The sequence below is a fragment of the Bos indicus x Bos taurus genome, chromosome X, assembly GCF_003369695.1.
Source record: "Bos indicus x Bos taurus breed Angus x Brahman F1 hybrid chromosome X, Bos_hybrid_MaternalHap_v2.0, whole genome shotgun sequence".
NCBI classification, from domain to species: domain Eukaryota; kingdom Metazoa; phylum Chordata; class Mammalia; order Artiodactyla; family Bovidae; genus Bos; species Bos indicus x Bos taurus.
In genome coordinates, this window is record NC_040105.1 from 54,766,220 (window position 1) to 54,789,168 (window position 22,949).

At 39.1% G+C, this 22,949-nt stretch overlaps 1 protein-coding gene across 2 annotated transcripts in view; it reads right to left on the minus strand.

The window, feature by feature from the left end:
- MAGED1 (MAGE family member D1) overlaps window positions 1-17,522 on the minus strand; it is a 79,740-nt gene extending 62,218 nt beyond the window's left edge. Inside the window, exon 1 of one of the 2 annotated variants that reach the window (XM_027534292.1) lies at window positions 17,445-17,522. The gene's annotated coding sequence lies outside the window, so the exon portion shown is untranslated. The remainder of the gene's footprint in view (window positions 1-17,444) is intronic. The other variant, XM_027534291.1, reaches the window with a different exon arrangement.
- Window positions 17,523-22,949: the final 5,427 nt, after the last annotated feature.

Consider the following 22,949-nt stretch of genomic DNA (forward strand, 5'->3'; position numbering starts at 1 on the left):
AAATAAACCAACCAAGGTTCTCAATAGTTGAGACTTTGGGAAAGAAACAAACAAGCCATGGCCCTCCCTAAGGAAAAGATTCCCTAAGGGACAGACTCTGGGAAAGAAAGGAACAAGCCAGCTCCCTCCTTGGAGTTGGCTAAAGACGGTTATTCAAGGATCCTCCAAAGACACAGGGTCATCTAAGTCTTTATATCTTGTTATCCACATATGCTAATTATCTCTGATCAATTCCTGGTTTCAGTTCTTGAGCCCTGAGTATGAGGAAGAGTTAACTGAGTTAGAGTCCACACACAGAACCCCTGGCTAATTGCTAAGATCATTGTTTGGACCATCCAAGAAAGAGGAGTATTGTAGGATGGTAACCCAGGTTATCTGCATTCTCAAATGGCCTCAAAGGCTGAGCAACCACACTGAATTCTATGGCCCAATTCTTGGGCCTAGCAATTCTGGGAAAGATAGGACCAAACCAAGGTTCTCTACTGAAGCAGTTAAGGGCAACTGTTCCAGGAGAAAGGTAAGATTGTAATCAAGTCCCCCATATTCACAGCAAATCACGAGTCCTTGGCTATCTCTGATCACCTCCAAGCCATAGTATTCTGGCCTCAAAACTAGGGGAGAAAAGAACCAAAGTATGAATCCTCATATACTTTTACTGGGAGTCAAAACTGGTGCAATCCTTTTGAAAATCAACTTTCCATTATCTTTTAATTATCTCTTAAAGTTATCTTTTAAGGTTAAAAAGCAATGACATCACTTTGCCAACAAAGATCCATATAGTCAAAATTATGGTTTTTCTAGTAGTCATGTACAGATGTGAGAGTTGGACCCTAAAGAAGGCTGAGCACAGAAGAATTTATGCTTTTGAACTGTGGTATTGGAGAAGACTCTTGAGAGTCCCTTGGACAGCAAGGAGATCAAACCAGTCAATCCCAAAGGAAATCAACCCTGAATATTCATTGGAAGGACTGATGCTGAAGCTGAATTTCCAATACTTTGGCCACCTGATGCAAAGAGCGAACTCATTAGAAAAGACCCTGATGCTGGAAAAGATTGAGGGCAGGAGGAGAAGGGGGAAAAAGATGAGATCGTTAGATACCATCACCAACTCAATGGACAGGAGTTTGAGCAAACTGTGGGAGATAATGAAGGACAGGGAAGCCTGGCTTGCTATAGTCCATGGGGTTACAAAGAGTCGGACATGACTGAGTGACTGAAGAACAACAACAAAGTAAAGTTGAAGATATGCATAAACTATTACTAGCAAATCCCTCTCCCAGATATGTATCTCAAGCACATGTGGAACAGGAGCAGTACTGTTCACAACAGCCAAAAACTGAAAGCAATCCAAATGTTCATAAGTAGTAGAATGCACAAGTAGGTGTGCATGTGGAAACGTGTCTGTATACACATGTGAAGAAATGATTACCATAAAAGGCAAGTCAGGATAAATGGTTACCTCTGAGAGAGAACCATTACCTCTGGTATAGAATTGAGGCTTCTAGATAACTTGCAATGTTCTATATTTGGTGTTGAAAGGTTCTTTTATGGGTGTTTACTTTATAATTACTCATTTCAGTGTACTTTTACACTTAATGCAACTTTTGGTATTTTTATTATATTACACAATATGAAAAACATTAAAAAAAAAGAATCTAGGGCCTTCATATAGAACTCCTTTAAAGCATCCCCTAAGAGCATGTGTTCTCAATCTCATAAGGGATGATATAAAAAGCATCCACCCCTTTGTGAAAGCTATAGGCACTGGTTATCCACATTCATTTATAATAGAATTCTTAGAACGGGAAGCCCGGGCAGGCTACGGTCCTACCAGCAGTGCCATTTCCCTGAGAGCTGCTAAGGGCAGTTGTTCAAGTCCCTCCAAGCACAGGAATCGGGGAACAGAATGCTATCTTAGCTTCCCTTACATTCAAGATTTTACCACTGGTTTTTTCCTAGTCCTGGTTTTTGGCCAAAAAAAAAAAAAGTTTGTGAAGCAAAGACAAAGTTGAAACAAGGCCAGGACCACCCAAGGGATCTGGTGCAAAGCTGCTTCCATCCTCCTCCCTTCTGTAAAAATCTCCATTCCTATCAAAGGATAGGAATGTCCTATCCTTTGTCCAATCAATGTCATATCCAATGTCCAATCAATGTCATACCATGTGCTTCTCAGCCACACTCACCCCTTCTTCTACAAAATAGAGCATCTTTCTCACCTTCCTCTCCACTCTTAAACCCTGTATCTTTACCCATCTTTGATGATCCCATGGCTAGCTTGTTCATCTCCCAGTTTCACAGTTCCTTGACCTCCTCCACTCCAATTCACCCACCCACAGAACCTTCTCATCATTCAGAACTACTTTTCCTCTGAAATCTTAAACTCCAATATCCTACTCTGACCATAATTTCTTATTCGCAATTCCACCTTTTAAACATCCACTCTTTGAGCTCTGAAGTTGCCATACAGCTTCATATCTTCCCAGCTTCTCTACAGAATCCTACTGAGAATACACTCTTTCCTGATAAGACTAGATCCCATGGTCTACAACCTGAACAAACCTCATCAGTAACCTCAACAACCCACTTAGCCCTTCAAACCTCCCACCACTCAAAATCATCATCACACATTCATAAATCTAAAATCAAATTCAACGTTTGCCTTCCTTGCTCCCACTTCTTGGCAGCTGAATACACCTGGAAAAAAGGACAAGACTAAAATCACTTTATTTCCAGCTCAGATATGCATTTATTACTTACTGCCCATCAATCTTCTCCCATTCCCCAGAGAAGGGTGCAACCTTACTCCTCCTTCCTCTGGCCCCTGTTCATCCCCTCGCACACTCCAGAAAGCCCTTACTACCTTATCACAGAGAATGTACCAGGGCAAGAAAGAAACTCTCAATTTCTTGCCTCTCCACAACCTCACAAACAAGCCTTTCTGACCCTCTTTAACTCTGATATTAGAAGTGATGCCCCTTCTCTTGCTCATGGCCAGTTCTTCCACATATTCACTATACCATACCTTTTCCACACCTGTTTCTCCAGTTACCCCATTTCTCTCCTCTATTTTCAACAACCTCTTTGACTTTATTAGCTCCTCCACTACAGAGCATATAAACATGCTCAAATTTCTCATCCTGAAAATATACATATACCACTTGTTATCTATTCTACTTTTCATAGACAACAGTCTACATTCACTTCATCAACACCTTTGCCAACTACATTACTGGTTCTCTCTGCCTTCACCAACACAGATCGATACACACTCACTGCCCTGGCTTCCCCTAAATCCTTAACCTAACAGAACAGTCTCAAGTCTGTATCTTATATATCCATGTAGATGAATTTCACATTATATACTTTTAAAAGTTTAAGACAGTAGTTTTAAAAGAGAAGTGCAATACACGTTTTTTAGTATACAGCAATGCCCGGCACAGAGAAACATATAAAAGGAGATAAGCATCTTCAATCATCATTTCACTCTCCCAGAGATAACTGTTAAAGCGACATACTAACCTCCAGGAGAAGCCAAAAAAAAATCACCTCACTCCCTCCCTCTCCATACCCTTAAATCCCAAGGAGAGGAGGAAGAGGAATTCTCAATATTACTTAAGGATACACAATTGGGCCTCAGTGCCAACTGGTGGAGCTTTGAAGAGGAAAAGCACAATAAGCCAAAGTTTTGGTGTGGCCTGTTAAATAAAAAATCATTCTGATACTTGTTAAAATGGTAAGAAAGACTTTATTAAAGACTACTGTGATAGGTGTCAAGACTACTGCAGTACAGGGGAGAGATTGGACTCAACTATGAATACAGTTAAAGACAGTTGGGGATCTACAGGCATGGAGCTATAGAAAATTACTAAAAGGAGACATCAGAACTAAGTTGATCTTTGCTAAACTGACTTGGGATTCTCGCTGAAGGCAGATCAGAGTGCTAAAATATCAAGCAAGGGTGGGGGGACTCTTGCTAAATTGACTTGGCAGGATTCTTTCTAAAACTGAGCTAAGTAGGCCAAGACAATGCCCAAGGATAAAGTTTAGTTGAAAAAAGGGCTCAAAGGAGCATGACTAATGTTAGGTCAAGGAGAATCTTTATTGTGGTTTCCCATCCCTCCGCCTTCCATGGGAAATGCTTCTCCACTGAAATATTCTAAAGTCTACATCCATGGCAATGAGACAGCCCCTGGATATACACCCACATACAGAATTATAAACACATAACACTACATCTATGTGTGTATGCACAGATCTATTTTAATATATTATTCTATATGTATGTGTGGTGTGTGGGACAGTCATGTGTGTGTGTATGTATATACATTATATATTAAACACTTTATATATACCTGTTGCATATAGTTCTATGTGTAATATATATAATCTATCGTGTGTATATATATACTCTATAGTATATATGTTATAACCTATTGTAATGCACACACACACACACTTCTCCCACATGCTACACACATACCTGAGGTTCACTGTAACATGACATTCTTTCTCCTCTGTTTCTCCTCCTTATTATTCTCCTACTGCCCCATTCCTCCCCACCCAGCCAGTGTATCATCAGTACATCACAGGGGTGATTATATATCTTATCTGCTTTAGACAATTTCATTACTTCTCCTTCATAGCCTTCAGAGTGAAATCTCAGTTCTCTGACCTGACTTTTGGGGCTCTCAACATCCTGGACCCCATCCAGGTCTCCAATTTTGTCTCTCTTCCCCTACATAAAACTTATGTTTCAGTTATGACCAACTATATACATACCTTTCCTTAAATACATCAAGATCCCTCTGCCTCTTTCAGTTTCCTCTGACTGAAACCCTTCATAGCTCCTCTACCTTCATACTTCTTCATTCATCCAATATCAAACATTAAAATTCTGAAAGAGATGGGAATACCAGACCACCTGATCTGCCTCTTGAGAAATTTGTATGCAGGTCAGGAAGCAACAGTTAAAACTGGACATGGTACAACAGACTGGTTCCAAATAGGAAAAGGAGTTCATCAAGGCTGTATATTGTCACCCTGCTTATTTAACTTATATGCAGAGTACATCATGAGAAACGCTGGATTGGAAGAAACCCAAGCTGGAATCAAGACTGCCAGGAGAAATATCAATAACCTCAGATATGCAGATGACACCACCCTTATGGCAGAAAGTGAAGAGGAACTAAAAAGCCTCTTGAAGAAAGTGAAAGAGGAGAGTGAAAAAGTTGGCTTAAAGCTCAACATTCAGAAAACAAAGATCATGGCATCCAGTCCCATCACTTCATGGGAAATAGATGGGGAAACAGTGGAAACAGTGTCAGACTTTATTTTTCTGGGCTCCAAAATCACTACAGATGGTGACTGCAGCCATGAAATTAAAAGACACTTACTCCTTGGAAGGAAAGTTATGACCAACCTAGATAGCATATTCAAAAGCAGAGACATTACTTTGCCAACAAAGGTTCGTCTAGTCAAGGCTATGGTTTTTCCTGTGGTCATGTATGGATGTGAGAGTTGGACCGTGAAGAAGGCTGAGCGCCGAAGAATTGATGCTTTTGAACTGTGGTGTTGGAGAAGACTCTTGAGAGTCCCTTGGACTGCAAGGAGATCCAACCAGTCCATTCTGAAGGACATCAGCCCTGGGATTTCTTTGGAAGGAATGATGCTAAAGCTGAAACTCCAGTACTTTGGCCACTTCATGCGAAGAGTTGACTCATTGGAAAAGACTCTGATGCTGGGAGGGATTGGGGGCAAGAGGAGAAGGGGACGACAGAGGATGAGATGGCTGGATGGCATCACTGACTCGATGGACGCGAGTCTCAGTGAACTCCGGGAGTTGGTGATGGACAGGGAGGCCTGGCGTGCTGCGATTCATGGGGTCACAAAGAGTCGGACACGACTGAGCGACTGATCTGATCTGATCTCCTCTTTCCAAGGCATTTTCAAATGCCCACTCTCTGCTGCCACAGACTGTCAATCCCACTTGCCTATGCCCACCAGAGTACCGATCATACTTTAGTCACTGTTTATTCATATTACCACTATAATGAACCTTCATCAAGGACAAGAAACTAGTCAGATTTACCTTCACATCTCCTATACCAAACATAACACCATATATATCATTGTAAGTGAATTTTTGCTGAATGAATGAAAAACTACATAAATAAAGCCATTCAAATGTATTCAAAATAGAGAGGAAAAGAGCACATGACAAAAAAAATCTCCTGAGCATTCACATCTTGTTTTCTAAGTACCAATCCTTACTGAAAGAATACACGATTCCTTGCAAAATGACTGATTCCAGCACTGGGGCAGACAGTGTACATGATGAGCCTAAAATGTATCAGAGAGCAATGAAGTCAAGATCTAATGAATTCTTGTCAAATGATACAGGAAACAAATGAAAACTACTTCTAATTTCTAAAATGGCACAATTTGTTTGATCCCTCTGAGCATCTCTGGCGGGTGTGAGGTATGATTCTAAACATGATTTTGCCTCCCTACTGCCTTGTTGGGGTTTTTCCTTTGCCCTTGGACGTGGGGTATCTTTTTTGGTGGGATCCAACATTCTCCTGTCAATGGTTGTTCAGAGTGAGTTGCAGTTTTAGAGTTCTCACAGGAGAAGATGAATGCACATCCTTCAACTCCACCATCTTGAATAATCCCCATTAAACCCATACTCCCACTTTGGGCGAATTTAATTCAGGAGACCACTGTATCTACTACTGTGGGCAAGAATCCCTTAGAAGAAATGGACTAGCCCTCACATTCAACAAAGGAGTCCAAAATGCAGTATTTGGGTACAATGTTAAAAACGACAGAGTGATCTCTGCTGGTTTCCAAGGCAAAACATTCAATACCACAGTAATACAAGTCTATGCCCCAACCACCAGTGCCGAATAAGCTGAAGTTGAAAGGTTCTATGATGAGCTACAAGACCTTCTAGAACTAACAACAAAAGAAAGATGCCCTTTTCATCATAGGGGACTGGAATGCAAAACTAGGAAGTCAAGAGATACCTAGAGTAACAGGCAAGTTTGGCCTTGGAGTACAAAATGAAGCAGGGCAAAACAGATGTGCAGATAGCACCACCCTTATGGCAGAAAGCAAAGAACTGAATAGCCTCTTGATGAAAGTGAAAGAGGAGAGTGAAAAAGATGGCTTAAAACTCAACATTCAGAAAACTAAGTTCATGGCATCTGGTCTCATCATTTCATGGCAAATAGATGGGGAAACAATGAAAACAGTGAGAGACTTTATTTTGGGGGCTCAAAAATCACTGCAGATGCGAACTGCACTGCAGACTGCAACAATGAAATTAAAAGACACTTGCTGCTTGGAAGAAAAGCTATGACCAACCTAGATAGCATATGAAAAAGCAGACACATTACTCTGCCAAGAAAGGTCTGTGTAGTCAAAGCCATGGTTTTTCCAGTAGTCATGTATGGCTGTGAGAGGTGGACTATAAAGAAAGCTGAGCACCAAAGAATTGATGCTTTTGAGCTGGGGTGTTGGAGAATACTCTTCAGAGTCCCTTGGACTGCAAGGAGATCCAACCAGTCAATCCTAAAGGAAATCAGTCCTAAGTGTTCATTGGCAGGACTGATACTGAAGCTGAAACTACAATACTTTGGCCACCTGATGTGAAGAACTGATTCACTGGAAAAGCCCCTGATGCTGGGAAAGACTGAAGGCAGGAGAAGAAGGGGACGACAGAGGATGAGATGGTTGGATGGCATCACCAGTTCGACATACATGAGTTTGAGCAGGCTCTGGGAGTTGGTGATGTACCAGGAAGCCTGGTGTGCTGCAGTTCATGGCATCACAAAGAGTCAGACATGAATGAGTGACTGAATGGAACTGAACTGATGGGTTTAATAAATACACACTAATATACATATAAAACAGATAAGTAACAAGGATTTACTGTATAGCATAGGCACTATATTCAATATCTTATAATAACCTCTAATGGAAAATAATCAGAATAAATATATGTCTGTAACTGAATCACTTTGCTGTAGACCTGAAACTAACACAGCATTGTAAACCAACTATACCTCCGTGAAAAATTTTAATCACAATGGATACACATTAAATACATAAAAATCCATGAATTCTTAATGATATTAAGCAATGAAGGTCTCTAGGAAATCAATTCTGAAAACTGATATATGAAAAAAAGCATTTATCCTTTGTTTTAAATGTTAACAGTTTTTAACTTAACTACAGTTAATTTATACTGTTGTGTTAGTTTCAAGTGTATGGTAAAGTGACTCAGTTATATACACATATGTGTATGTATATATAGCTTTTCACATTCTTTTCCATTGTAAGTTATTATGAGACACTGAGCACAGTTCCCTGTACTACACAATAGGATCTTGCTGTTTATCTGTTTTATAAATAGTAGTGTATATTTTAATCCCAAACTTCTAATTTATCTCTTGCTCCCCTAATCCTACTATCCCATTTGGTAAACGTCAGTTTGTTTTCTATGTCTGTGAGTCTATTTCTGTTCATAAATCTTGAGTTTCTTTTAATGAAACATAAATTAGAACAAAAAAACATATCTGGCAAGGAAAAGTTCTCCTTTATAAAATAATCCCAGCTAATAAATGCAGAATAACTGGTAGAATTCTACCACTACTTTACAACCACTACTGAAATACTGAATTTAGACAGTTATCTCCAATGGCTCTGAAAATCAACAGGAGAAAGGTTGGGAGGAAATGCTACAATGGAGGGATCAAGCTGAGATCACCTGAAAACACAAATCAACCCCAGCATCAGTTAAAAAGATAAAATCACCCATGAGGTATTGCAATAAAAAGTGCATTACACTGCCTGAGATGATTCTTACCTTTAAAAAATAATTAAACTGAAGCTAATCAAGCCTCTAGCTCTAAATTCCAGTGAAGAGGAAATATGGGAAGGAGAAAACAATAAAAACCACATCAAAGAAGCAATCATCTAAGTCCATTTGTCAATCAGACAAATGACTTAGTTTCTCCAATAAATCAACAGTCTTTAAAATTGGCAGGGCATGGGGGTGGGGGCTTTAGAGGATTTACAGGAAAAGAGACTCAAGAGAAAAACAGCCAGTAGCAATAAATGGTCTTTTTTGGATATAGATTTAACAAAGCTACTGTAAATAGACATTTTTCAGACAATCATGGAAATCTGAATATGAACTGAGTATTAGATAATATAAAGCATTACTGTTAATCTTATTAAGTATAACAGCCTCAGTTCAGTTCAGTCACTCAGTCGTGTCCGACTCTTTGCGACCCCATGAATCGCAGCACGCCAGGCCTTCCTGTCTATCACCAACTCCCAGAGTTCACTCAGACTCACGTCCATTGAGTCAGTGATGCCATCCACGCATCTCATCCTCTGTCGTCCCCTTGTGGTTCCTTATTTAACACACCTATGACTTAAGGATCCATAATGAGTTATTTATCTGTCCAATGACATAGTGGCTGAGTGCCGTTTTCTCAAATACCCCAGTGAGAAAAGTGGGTGAGGAGAAAAAATAAAACGAAATTGGTTAAACAGTATTAATTGTTGAAGCTTGGGAAAGGATTATGCATGGTTATGTGTGGTGCGTGTGCTTACTACTTTCTTCTTTAAAACTATTTGAAAATTTCAGGAATAAAAGAAAAAAAAAACAGAAGCCAACGTGAAGGAGTTTCATATGACTACTTCCAAACCAGACAGTTTGAGCAACAGAAGAAGTAATGGCTTGAAAAGTACTAAATATATAACAAGTTCAATAAAATATAGAAAACAATAAAATCTTAAGAAATATAAAAACACATTAGGTTGGATAATAGTTTTAAATAAAAGACAGTTTGAAAAAAATCTGAAAATGCAGTAGGTAGGTATATGATATTAGGGAATTATTGTTAAGTTTTCTTAGTAAGATGATGGCAATTAAATTATTTACAAAGTGTTCCTAATATTAGGAGATGAACAATGAGATATTTGTGGGAAAAGTATCAAATTGACCTATTAAACTGGTATCTTAATCAAAATGCCAAGGATTTTTGTGAAAACTGACAAGCTGATTCTAAAATGTGTGCATGCTAAGTCAATTCTGGCGTGTCCAACTCTTGGCAACCCTAGAGACCGCAGCCCTTCAGTCTCCTCTGTCCATGGGATTCTCCAGGCATGAATACTGAAGTGGGTTGCCATGCCCTCCTCCACTGGATGTTCCTGACGGATCAAACCCACATCTCTTAAGTCTTCTGCATTGGCAAGCAGGTTCTTTACAACTAGTGCCACATGGGAAGCCCTTTAAAAAATATATACAGGTGAAAATGAGTATAATAACCAAATCAATCTATAGATTCAATGCAATCTGTATCAAGCTACCAATGGTATTTTTCACAGAAGTAGAACAAATTATTTCACAATTTGTATGGAAATACAAAAAACCTTGAAAAGCCAAAGCAATCTTGAGAAAAGAATGGAACTGGAGGAATCAACCTGCCTGAATTCAGACTATACTACAAAGCTACAGTCATCAAGACAGTATGGTACTGGCACAAAGACAGAAATATAGATCAATGGAACAAAATAGAAAGCCCAGAGATAAATCCACACACCTACGGACACCTTATCTTTGACAAAGGAGGCAAAAATACACAATGGATTAAAGACAATCTCTTTAACAAGTGGTGCTGGGAAAACTGGTTAACCACCTGTAAAAGAATGAAACTAAAACACTTTCTAACACCATACACAAAAATAAACTCAAAATGGATTAAAGATCTAAACATAAGACCAGAAACTATAAAACTCCTAGAGGAAAACATAGGCTAAACACTCTACGACATAAATCACAGAAGGATCCTCTATGACCCACTTCCTAGAGGAATGGAAATAAAAGCAAAAATAAACAAATGGGACCTAACTAAACTTAAAAGCTTTTGCACAACGAAGGAAACTATAAGCAAGGTGAAAAGACAGCCTTCAGAATGGGAGAAAATAATAGCAAATGAAGCAGTTGACAAACAATTAATCTCAAAAATATATAAGCAGCTCATGCAGCTCAATACCAGAAAAATAAATGACCCAATCAAAAAATGGGCCAAAGAACTAAACAGACATTTCTCCAAAGAAGACATACAGATGGCTAACAAACACATGAAAAGATGCTCAACATCACTCATTATCAGAGAAATGCAAATCAAAACCACAATGAGGTACCATCTCATGCTGGTCAAAATGGCTGCTATGAAAAAGTCTACCAACAATAAATGCTGAAGAGGGTGTGGAGAAAAGGGAACCCTCCTACACTGTTGGTGGGCATGCACACTAGTAGAACCACTATGGAGAACAGCGTGGAGATTTCTTAAAAAACTGGAAATAGAACTGCCATTTGACCTAGCAATCCCACTGCTGGGCATACACATCGAGGAAACCAGAATTGAAAGAGACACATGTACCCCAATGTTCATGACAGCACTGTTTACATGGAAGCTAGGACATGGAAGCAACCTAGATGTCCATCGGCAGATGAATGGATAAGAAAGCTGTGGTACATATACACAATACAATATTACTCAGCTATTAAAAACAATGCATTTGAACCAGTTGTAATGAGGTGGATGAAACTGGAGCCTACTATACAGAGTGAGGTAAGTCAGAAAGAAAAACTCCAATATAGTACATTAATGCGTATATATGGAATTTAGAAAGATGGCAACAATGACCCTATACGTGAGACAGCAAAAGAGACACAAATATAAAGAACAGACTTTTGGACTCGGTGGGAGAAGGTGAGGGTGGGATGATTTTAGAGAATAGCATTGAAACATGTATATTACCATATGTGAAATAGATCACCAGTCCAAGTTCGATGCATGAAACAGGGCACACAAAGCCAGTGCACTGGGACAACCCAGAGGGCTGGGATGGGGAGGGGTTCGGGATGAGGGACACATGTACACCTCTGGCTGATTCATGTCAGTGTATAGCAAAAACCACTACAATATTGCAGAGTAATTAGCCTCCAATTAAAATAAATATATTAACTAGTTTTTTTAAATGTATATGGAATTCAAAAGGCCAAGAATAACCAAAGCATTATTAAAGATAAAGAGCAAAATTGTAGGACTTACTGACCATATATAAGATACATTATAAAGTTACATTAATTATGACAGTGGTACTAATAGAAAAACCAAAATGAAATGAATTCAGAAATAAACCCACATATATAACCTAATCATCTGATTTATGAAGAAGATGATGATGCTAGAGGGAAAGGATGATCTTTTCAATAAATGGTATTGAATTGCTGGATGTCTGTTTCAAAACAACAACACAACAACAATGGGCCTTTATCCATATATCATACTGGCAACATACAATAAAATCAGTATCAAATGAACTAGAAATATAAATGAGATTAAACAATAACATCACATAGAAAAACATCTCTATGACTTTGAGAAAGGCAAAGATTTCTTAACCAGGACAAACAAGCACTACCCATATAGAGGAAAAATTATGAACTCAACAATATTAAAATTGAGATACAAGCATATCTTGTTTTACTGTGCTTCACAAATGCTGCATTTTTTACAAATTAAAGGTCTGTGGCAACCCTGTGTGATGCTGGTTAACACTTTTTAGTAATAAAGTATTTTTTAATTAAGGTATATTCTTTTTTAGACAGTGCTATTGCACACTTGGAGTTTCCCAGGTGGCCAATGCGGGAGACACAGATTTTGGGCTGGGAAGATCCCCTGGAGGAGGAAATGGCAACCCACTCCAGTAGTCTTGCCTGAAATCTGGTGGGTTACAGTCCATGGGGTCGCAAAGAGTTGGACAAGACTTAACGACTGAGCATGCATGCATTGCACACTTACTTGACTACAGCATAGTGCAAAATTGACTTTTAAACGCACTTGAAACCAAAAAATGTGTATGATTTGTTTTATTGTGATATTCACTTTACTGCAATGGTAGTAGCAAACCTGCAATATCTCCAAAATGTGGTTGTATTCAGTTCATCAAAAGACACCATTAAGAGTCTGAAAGTGCAAGCAATTGAAAATTTGCAATAAACAGATCTAACAAAGTATTCACATCCTTACTAAAGAAAGATCTTCTACAGAACAATAAGAAAAGGATGGTCCAGGAGAAAAAGTGGTCAAAAGACTTGAATAGGTACCTTGAAAAAAAGATATCTAAGCCAACAAACAGGAAAAGATGCACATTTATCAGCAGAGATATGCAAAATAAAACCACAAGATACTATTAATAACCACTAGAATGGTTACATATTTTTTCCTTAAAAAGACAACACAGTATGTGTTGGCAATAGTCAAGAGCATTGGAACTCTTAAAATTTTCTATTAGGAGTTTTTTTAGTACAACTGCTTTGGAAAATTGGTTGGCAATACGTACTAAAGCTAATCTTATCCATAACCTATGAATTAATCAATTCTACTCTTAGGTATATGTTCAACAGAAATCTGTGTATATATCACCAAAAGACATGTTGTAGAATGTTTATAGTACTATTTGCAAATTGCCTATCAGTTGTGGCATATTCACACAATGGAATACAGAGCTATAAGAATGAAGGAATTACTACTACACTCGATAACTTGGCTCAGTATCAAAAACAAAATCTTAAGCCAAAGTCAACCACACACAAAAACATACCAAATCTTTATAAAGTCCCAAAACGGGAAAATTATTATACAGTGATAGAAGCCAAGATGTGGTTAATTTGAGGTTTAGATTGTAACTGGTAGGGAAATATATTCAAGGGATTTCAGATACTGATAATTGCTTTTTTTTAAATGAAGTATGCTGTTGTTTAGTCGTTAAGCTGTGTCCCACTTTTTTGCAATCTCCTCTATCCATGGATTTTTCAGGCAAGAATACTGAAGCAAGGTGCCATTCCTTCTCCAGGGGATCTTCCAGGACCAAGCATCGAACCTGCATTGCCTGCACTGGCAGGCAGATTCTTTAACAATGAGCCACCAGGGAAGCCCAACATGAATTTACAGTTGATTTACAGTATTATATTAGTTTCAGGTGTATAGCATGGTGACTCAGATTATACTCCATTTAAAATTATTACAATATAATAGCTATAAATCCATGTGCTATACAATATATCCTTATTGCTTATCTATTTTATACATAGTAGTTTGTATCTCTTAACCCCATACCTGCTATTTGCCCCTCTCCCTACTGGTAACCACTAGTTTGTTTTCTATATCACCAAGTCTGTTTCTGTTTTGCTATATATATATTCATTTGTATTATTTTTTAGATTCCAAATATAAGTGATACCATAAAGTATCTGTATTTCTCTGTTTCACTAAGCATAATATTCTCTAGGTACATACAACACTGCTACAAATGGCAGAATTTCATTCTTTTTTATGGCTGAGTAATTGCAAAGCTTCACTGCTAGCTCAGTGGTAAAGAATCTGCCTGCCAATGTAGGAGATGCGAGTTGGATCCCTGGGTCAGGAAGATCCCCTTGAGAAGAAAATGGCAACCTACTCCAGTATTCTTGCTGGGAAATCCCCCAGACTGAGGAGCCTGGCGAGCTACAGTACAGGGGGTAGCAAAAGAGTCGGACACGACTTAGTGACTAAAGAACAATATTCCATTGTACATATACACCATATCTTTATCCATTCATCTGCTGATGGACACTTGGGTCGTTTCCATATCCTGGCCATTGTAAATAGTACTGCTAAGAACACTGGAGTGCACACATCTTTCCAAATTAGTGTTTTCACTTTTTCCAGATATATACCATGAGTGGAATTGCTGGATCATGTGGTAGGTTACACAGTGGTGACAATGCTTTCAGCTGTACCCTTATGTATTCATACCCCAATAAAAGTTAAAAAGGAAAAAAAGAATAAAAAGTTTGAAAATGGGAAAAAAAATAAAGTAAAAAGTCATCACACTTTTCAGCTCTTAACATTTATAACTAGGAAGTAAATCAAGTACCTGATATAATCAGACTTGTGAAAGAGAGCTTACAAAATGAAATTTTTATATCCAGACTATGTCTAATAAAATTTTGTGTATTTTCTACTTCTCATTAATAAACAGAGACAGAGAGAGAGAAAGAGACAATCAGGCCAGGACTGAGTATCTGACAGACTTTAACTCCATTAACTCCACCACCATTTAGCAAGTTACTGCCCACCTGAGTCTGGGTTTTGTCATCAGGAAAATGACAATGATGATACTGACTTTTAAACAGTGGTTCTGAACATTAATTAGGGAGCCAACTACATTAAAAAGGTTGTATATAAAAGACAGGCACTAAATTCATTTCAATTTACCACACCAAACATTTATGGGCAACATTACGAACATGCAGAGAAAAGAGCAGTGAGAGAGGAAAGCGAATATGCTGCAGGTTAGCATACAGTGCACCACAAATTAACACATTGAGGAAGAGGTGAGGATAGAGGCAGACATGTCTTCCCAGAGGGGCTGGTAACTGACAATTCACCTAAATGTAGCAAGAAGCTAGCCAGGAGAAAGACAATATGGAGAACCTACATGGACAGATTAGATCATTCGAGTAGGCAGTAAGTAAGTGTTAGTCGCCCAGTTGTGCCGGACTCTTTGCGACCCCATGGACTGCAGCCCACCAGGCTCTTCTGTCCATAAGATTTTCCAGGTAAGGATACTGCAGTGGGTTGCCATTGGCTAGTGACCACAGGTAGAGGGGAGAAGAGGGAATGCTGGAAGCAAAATGACCAACAAATGCAAAGCCGCTGTCATAAATATATCCCAGCTTCCCACTCATATATGTATAGTCTGTGCCCTCTTTTCCTTTAGATTTCTGCTCAAATGTCACAATACCAGGGAGGCCTTTCTGCCTTTCCTATCTAACATAGTACAACCCTCTCTATCACAACCTATTATATATTTATGATATATTCACTCATTGTCTCTCAACTATACTTAATCATCCCTTATTTTGGCAAGTCTAACACATTACAGAAGAGGGAATAAGTTGCTTGTTCAAGGAGACTGCTAGTTAAATTCCTCTTTATAACCTGAAATACCCCTCACCCTCATTATAAATTTAATTTTCTCTCTTGGAATTGAAATAATAAATTGTGATAATTAATGAATAGTCTTGCAAGACAGTTTACACACGATAAATGGTGCAAAAACATAAATTCACATTGCAACAAATGAAAAAGACAAAATTCATATTGCACCAAATAGATAATACACGCATAGCTCCAAAAAAAAAAAAATCGCCTTAAAAATCTGTCAACTTGTTCTTCAATGTTGCTACTGAACACCAGGAAAATATTTACATAATAAACCCAACTCACATGAATTAATAAATTTGTGATTGGATGTCATATCTGTCAACCATTTCTGCCCTGTGAGAAATTCTAAAGATGGGAAAGCTTCCACCCTCTAAAGCTGACACCAAGTTATAAGCAAAACTCACTATGTTTGCCACTCAAAATTTGGAGATTCAGTTGTATACCAAAATTTTTTTATGTCATAGGCTGAAACCAGTGCAATATCTGATATGTGATTTCGTTTAGGGTAATAAATAAATACAAGTACATAATCTGAACAAGTTCCTACGTCTCTGAGAGCTCTAAAAATTTTCTGCTCCTTTGCTTATTTTTAAAGACAACAAAAACAGCCTTGCCCTTGAAATAGAAGCCACACCTGGTTTTATAAAGTATTAATAAATAATTCACTGTCCTCTGCAGAAGGAGGACCAAAGAGAATCAAAAGCCTTCAGGGGGAATAAAATACTGGGGTCTAAAGGGAAAAAAAAGGGAAGAATGTAGGCTCAGACTAGGGGAAAGAAAACAGAAGTCTCTCAGTCGTTTCCGACTCTGCGACCCCATGGACTGTAGCCTATCAGGCTCCTCCGTCCATGGGATATTCCAGGCAAGAGTACTGGAGTGGGGTGCCATTTCCTTCTTCAGCGGATTTTCCCGACCCAGGGATCGAACCTAGGTCTCCCGCATTGCAGCAGACGCTTTACTGTCTGAGCCATCATGGAAGCCAGAGTCGGGGAAGAGGGTAGCAAAAGTTCTGAAGCTAAGAGGAGGGCGGGGTGGAAGGTGGGAGTAAGAGGTAGGAAAGAAAATCGATGGTACAGGGAATGACCCAAATTCATAAAGACCAGGAAGAGGATTCGAGATAAAGAGGTGAAGTGAAGAATAATCAGGCATAAAAGGACCATAAGAGTCAGAAGGAGGGGACGACGGCCAGCCATCTCCTGAGGAGTGAGAGAGTGGAGATAGAGATCAGAACCACAAGCGTCACAAACATCCTTCAGTGTACCCTGGAGATGAATTCTTTCCACCTCGTGATGAAACAAAGAGGAAAGAGTTCCTGAAGTGTTTGGGGACTCACTTGTGAAAATTATCAATCCCTTTCTTTACACTCACCTTAGTGAAGAACGCCGCGACAAGATGAAGGCGTGACCGGAAGTGCTAATTTCTTTTGTTGGCGGAAGCTTTTGCCCGGGACGCCACACCCTCACCCCCGCCCTCATCACTCCCCGCCCCCACCTCCGCCTTCACTCCAGACAACTTCCTGTGCCTTTCTAGCAAGCTTTTGAAATACTGTATCTCAATGGCTCTCTCACCAGATGCGCACCTGGATAGTGACGTAGAATGTCTGGAAGAAGGAATCAGTAATTTTTTACAAATCCTACTAGCCCTAGTCATCCCAGGAACTGAGGCATCTCTGCCAAACTCTATGTATCCTATTTGTCACCTCACCTTGCTGATTCAGACTTTCAAGTACTGTTCCTTCCTTAACTCTCGGATGTCTACAGTTACATATTTACCATACTGATTAACTGCTTTCTGGAATTAAAAAATAAGTTCATTTTAATTACTGGTATAAAAATTTCAAGATCTTTAAAAAGTCTTAAATCTGAATCATTTCTGTCTTGAAATGGTATCCAGAGAGTGACATTCCATACTCAAATTTGCAAATGAAAGTGAGCTCATTTAGAAAGCATTCTTGTGTACTTTTATATCCCCCACCCAAATGAAGACAATGATAAATGACAAAAAGTTTCAATAATAAGAATAAGCCTTACTTTGGTTAAAAGTTCAATATTGAGTTACCTATTGCTATTACCTCCAGAAAACTCCTCTAGGGCCAAAATCTATACCCCAGTTCTTCTCTTTTGTGGTTATTTTCAGCCAGTTCGCAAGTGTACCAAATACTATGCTAGACCCAGAGACATGGCACTAGAAGCCCACAGCCTAGGAGCTAAGGCAACATTTAAACACATAAGAGTCTAGCATAAAATAGGTGATTATAGATGCTTGTGGAATGAATAAATAAATTACCAAAATGTGGTCAGGGTAATGACAAGGGCTAGCACAAGGTCTTTACTTTTGCTAGTATTTGTATAGTTCATTTCAGCATTTGACTCATGTTTTGTCATTCAACCAACAGATTTTGAACAACCACTCGGTGTAAGGTTCTGTTTCTGATATTGTCCATATGAAGAAGATTAAGATATAATCCTGGATTTCAAGACCCTCCAACCAGTGAGCAAAATGAACACATAAACAACTAGTAGCACTATAATGTGACAATAATAATAGATGAAGAGAAGACAGTGTTGAAACTATGGCTACTCCATCAATTGGTGAATAATTAAAATCTAAAATACTCCTTATATACTAGAGGGTACTCAATGAAGACTTGTTTAATGTTGACTACATGATGGAATGGATGAATGGAAAGGAAGAAAGATAGTGGATTTGAAGTATAGTGTGAAAGAAGCAGTGATGAGAGATGAAGGCTGAATGTAAGAGATCAGACAAGGAAGAACCTTGCATGCCATGTTATGGAGTTTGAGCTTAATTATGAGGAAAACAGAAAATCAAAGACAATTTTAAGTAAGAAAAAATGTAGTAATGATTCAAATCAAAATATAGAAATGGGTTGTACTAGTGCAACCTTGTTGAAAATTGGGAAAGGAGTACATCAAGGCTGTATATTGTCACCCTGTTTATTTAATTTATATGCAGAGTACATAATGGGAAATGCAAGCCTGGATGAGCTCAAGCTCGAATCAACATTGCCTGGAGAAATATCAATAACCTCAGATAGGCAGATGACACCACCCTAATGGCAGAAAGTGAAGAGGAACTAAAAAGCCTCTTGATGAAAGTGAAAGAGGAGCGTGAAAAAGCTGGCTTAAAACTTTACATTCAAAAAGCTAAGATCATGGCATCTGGTCCCGTAACTTCATGGCAAATAGATGGGGGAAAAAATGGAAACACTGACATACTTTATTTTCTTGGGCTCCAGAATCACTGCAGATGGTGACTGCAGCCATGAAATGACAGTTGCTCCTTGGAAGAAAAGCTATAACTTACCTAGACAGCATGTTAAAAGCAAAGACATCACTTTGCTGACAAAAACATCTGTCTGGTTTTTCCAGTAGTCATATATGGATGGGAGAGTTGAACCATAAAGAAAGTTGAGCACTGAAGAATTGATGCTTTCAAGCTTTGGTGCTGGAGAAGACTTTTGAGAGTCCCAACATTCAGAAAACGAAGATCATGGCATCTGGTCCCATCACTTCATGGGAAATAGATGGGGAAACAGTGGAAACAGTGTCAGACTTTATTTTTGGGGGCTCCAAAATCACTGCAGATGGTGACTGCAGCCATGAAATTAAAAGACGCTTACTCCTTGGAAGGAAAGTTATGACCAACCTAGACAGCATATTCAAAAGCAGAGACATTACTTTGCCAACAAAGATTCGTCTAGTCAAGGCTATGGTTTTTCCTGTGATCATGTATGGATGTGAGAGTTGGACTGTGAAGAAGGCTGAGGGCCGAAGAATTGATGCTTTTGAACTGTGGTGTTGGAGAAGACTCTTGAGAGTCCCTTGGACTGCAAGGAGATCCAACCAGTCCATTCTGAAGGACATCAGCCCTGGGATTTCTTTGGAAGGAATGATGCTGAAGCTGAAACTCCAGTACTTTGGCCACCTCATGCAAAGAGTTGACTCATTGGAAAGGACCCTGATGCTGGGAGGGATTGGGGGCAGGAGGAGAAGGGGACGACAGAGGATGAGATGGCTGGATGGCATCACTGATTCGATGGACATGAGTCTGGGTGAACTCCAGGAGTTGGTAATGGACAGGGAGGCCTGGCGTGCTGTGATTCATGGGGTCGCAAAGAGTTGGACACGACTAAGCGACTGAACTGGACAGCAAAGAGATCAAACCAGTCAATCCTAAGGGACAACCCTAAATATTCATTGGAAGGACTGATGCTGAGGCTGAAGCTCCAATAATTCAGCCACATGATGCGAAGAGCCGATTCACTGGAGAAGACCCTGATGCTGGGAAAAATTGAAGGCATGAGGAGATGGGGACGACAGAGGAAGAGATGGTTGGATGGCATCACTGACTCAATGGACCTGAGTTTGAGTAAACTCTGGGAGATAGTGAAGCATAAGGAAGCCTGGTATGCTGCAGTACATGGGTTGCAAAGAGTAAGACATGACTGAGCGACTGAACAGCAACAAGTGCAACCTTGAGACAGAGAGATTGGTTTAGAGGCTATTGTGGTGATCAGTGACCACATACAGAAAATGAGGGGGTTTATGATATTAAGAATTAATTGTGTTTGGAATTGAGCTGGAAAGAAAAAAACAACGGATTATTATAAATCCAGAGGCAGTGAAACCTGAGCATTTTCCTTGGTGCCCTCTGCAATCAAAATTTTGATTATTTCATGCAAAAAAAAATTAATTAATATGCACCAGGCCCTGAGGATAGAACTGTGACTAAATTGGGCAAAATTTCTGCTCTGACAGAACTTTCATTCTTGTGTCACGAATAATAAAATATTTTAGAAAATACATGCTAAAAGGTGACAAGTATAGAAATAACCCAAGTAAGTGGAATAGCGGGGCTTCCCTGGTGGCTCAGTGGTAAAGAACCCTGTCTGCCAATGCAGGAGATGAGGGTCTGATTCCTGGGTTGGAAAGATTCCCTGAAGAAGGAAATAACAACCTTCTCCAGTATTTTTTCCTGGGAAATCCCATGGACAGAGGAGCCTAGAAGGCTACAGTTCATGGGGGTCACAAAAGAGACATACACTGAACAACAATAAAGTGAGATAGGAATGTACTATCGGGGTTACATTACGTAGTGAAGGGGGAGAAGGTTGCCATTATAGAAAAACTCACTGGACATTTACAGACTTCATCCACTTCTAATTTATCAGGATCACTTAGCTCAGACCTTCCATGTTTCTCCCCCAAATGCCAACCATGATATACAAAACACTTGACAGTCTAACTCTGTCTCTCTCTCACTCCATCTCTCAACACACAGCTTCTCCCTAAATCCAAGTCTCATGCAGCTGCTTATAATTTGGAAACTGCACTAAGATCTCAGATCTCTGTGCTTTCACACTCTGCTAACTCATATTCATCTTTCAAAGGTCAGCTCAAAATCCTGCTGATGCTTTGTTTCACTCCTTAAACAAAACCAGACAACTGCTCCCCTTCTCTGCTTCTGCCATGTATACTATTCTTAGTACTTTCATTCACTCAACAAACATTTGATGGTCAACTATCCTGTGATTGCCACTGTTCCAAGCAGTAGAAATAAAACCATAAATAAGAGTGGAAAAAAGTCCTTTCACTGTTGTAATTTACATTTTAGTGAGGAAGACAAACAATAAACAACATAAATATGGACTTTATAAAGCAGTAGTTCTCAACTCAGGATGCCCATTAATATAACTAGGAGAGCTTCCATCTTTCTTCTTTTTTAAATGCCAATCCCTGATCCCCATCCCAGCTAATGTTAATCTAAAGCTTAGGAGTGAGGTCAGGCATTTATGTATATTTTTAAAGCTCCTTAAAAGTGTTTCTGATGGACAGAGACGATAGAAAACTATTGTACTCCAGGATATGGAAAATGATACCAGAAGGACAGTCTAAAAAGCTAAAAGGAATTAAGAGTAAATAAAATGATAAACATGGATGTCAATTTAAAAAACATGGTGTGTATTAAAAACATAATCATACTGAGTGGTGGGTTGAAAAAATGGTGATTCAAAGATTCTAAACAAAAATATCATACAACTCAGGAAGAGATAGAGATCAGAATAAAATTGGTAGAGAAGTTAATATATTTTTGAAGTTCAGACATTGTTAAGTTAAATAATTAAGAAATATTCAGAAGTTACCACTAAAATAACAGAAGTACAGTGAGAGTAAAAAGTACAATAAGGAAAAACGCATACACTTAAATTTGTAGAGGAATAGAATGGAATTAGTTAGTTCAGTTGCTCAGTCTTTGCAACTCCATGGACTGCAGCATACCAGGCTTCCCTGTCCTTCACCGTTCCCAGAGCTTGCTCAAACTCACATCCGTTGAGTGGGTGATACCATACAGCCATCTTGTCCTCTATCATCCCCTTCTCCTCCTGCCTTCAATCTTTCCCAGCGTCGGGGGCTTTTCTAATGAGTCAGCTCTTTGCATCAGGTGGCCGAAGTTTTGGAGTTTCAGCATCAGTCCTTCCAATTAATATTTAGGATTGACAGACTGGTTTGATCTCCTTGCAGTCCAAGGGACTCTCAAAAGAGTCTTCACCAACACCACAGCTCAGAAACATCAATTCTTTGGTGCTCAGGCTTCTTTTGGTCCAACTCACACATCCATAAATGACTACTGGAAAAAACCATAGCTTTGACTATCCAGACCTTTATGGGCAAAGTAATGTTTCTGCTTTTTAATACTCTGTCTAGATTTATCATAGCTTTTCTTCCACGGAGCAAGTGTCTTTTAATTTCATGGCTGCAGTCACCATCTGAAGTGATTTTGGAGTCCAAAAAAATAAAGTCTCTCACTGTTTCCATTGTTTCCCCATCTATTTACCATGAAGTGATGGGA